The sequence below is a fragment of the Somniosus microcephalus genome, chromosome 4 (assembly GCF_052327205.1).
Source record: "Somniosus microcephalus isolate GS21.2 chromosome 4, FLI_Smic_1.0, whole genome shotgun sequence".
NCBI lineage: Eukaryota > Metazoa > Chordata > Chondrichthyes > Squaliformes > Somniosidae > Somniosus > Somniosus microcephalus.
In genome coordinates, this window is record NC_140990.1 from 40,628,163 (window position 1) to 40,628,994 (window position 832).

The window sequence follows — 832 nt, forward strand, 5'->3', positions numbered from 1 at the left end:
ATCAGCAGACAATTGTGTCAATAGTGGAATGGATAATAAGACGCAGCTGTGTAAATAAAAAATCTAACTAAATAACAGCGTTGTTAGGCCCCAAACAACGAAAACCCCAAACACCATAATGGCCGCAGTCTCCCCGCACTGGGACCCGCACTTCACCCGGGGCCTCCTAGCAGTTTCAGCTTTCGGACTAAAGGGGAGAATTTGAAATGTTTCCGCCAGCAGACGAAGTCCCGCCATTTCCTGAATCAAATCAACAGCCTGGTTTCAATGAGCTGCCGGTGATCATTGTCGCGGTCTGTGTTCATCATCACTGCCCGCGGCCCCAGCACACAGGCTCCCGGACCACTGATCATCCGGTCCCGGGACTGGGTGCGGATTCTGTCTGACCGTTACTGGCCTCACCCACAATATTCTGGACACATCCCGGAACTACTCGAAAAGGGGAAAAAACCTTCCGACTAAAGCTTATTCATCAAAACGATTCTCATTTTACCCGTGTTTGAAACCGACGCTTAATCGATTTTAGGGTTTTCTTGTTGATGAAACATGTTCCATTTGGTAGAAATGAAAACCTGACACGATGTTGTGGCAATGTCACAACCTCGGAGTTTAACCTCGAACCTTTTGTCTGTGTTTTTCCGCCTGTATTTTTGTGTGTGAATGTATGTGTCTGTATGTCTGGTTATGCGCTTCTGTCTGTGTGTTTATCTGTCTGTCTCTGTTTATCTGTGCATATTTGTCTGTGTGTTGGTATGTGTGTGTTTCTCTATGTTTGTGTTTGCAGTGCTCTATGTGAGGCTTGTCTATCTAATTGTCTGCCTTTCCGCCTGTC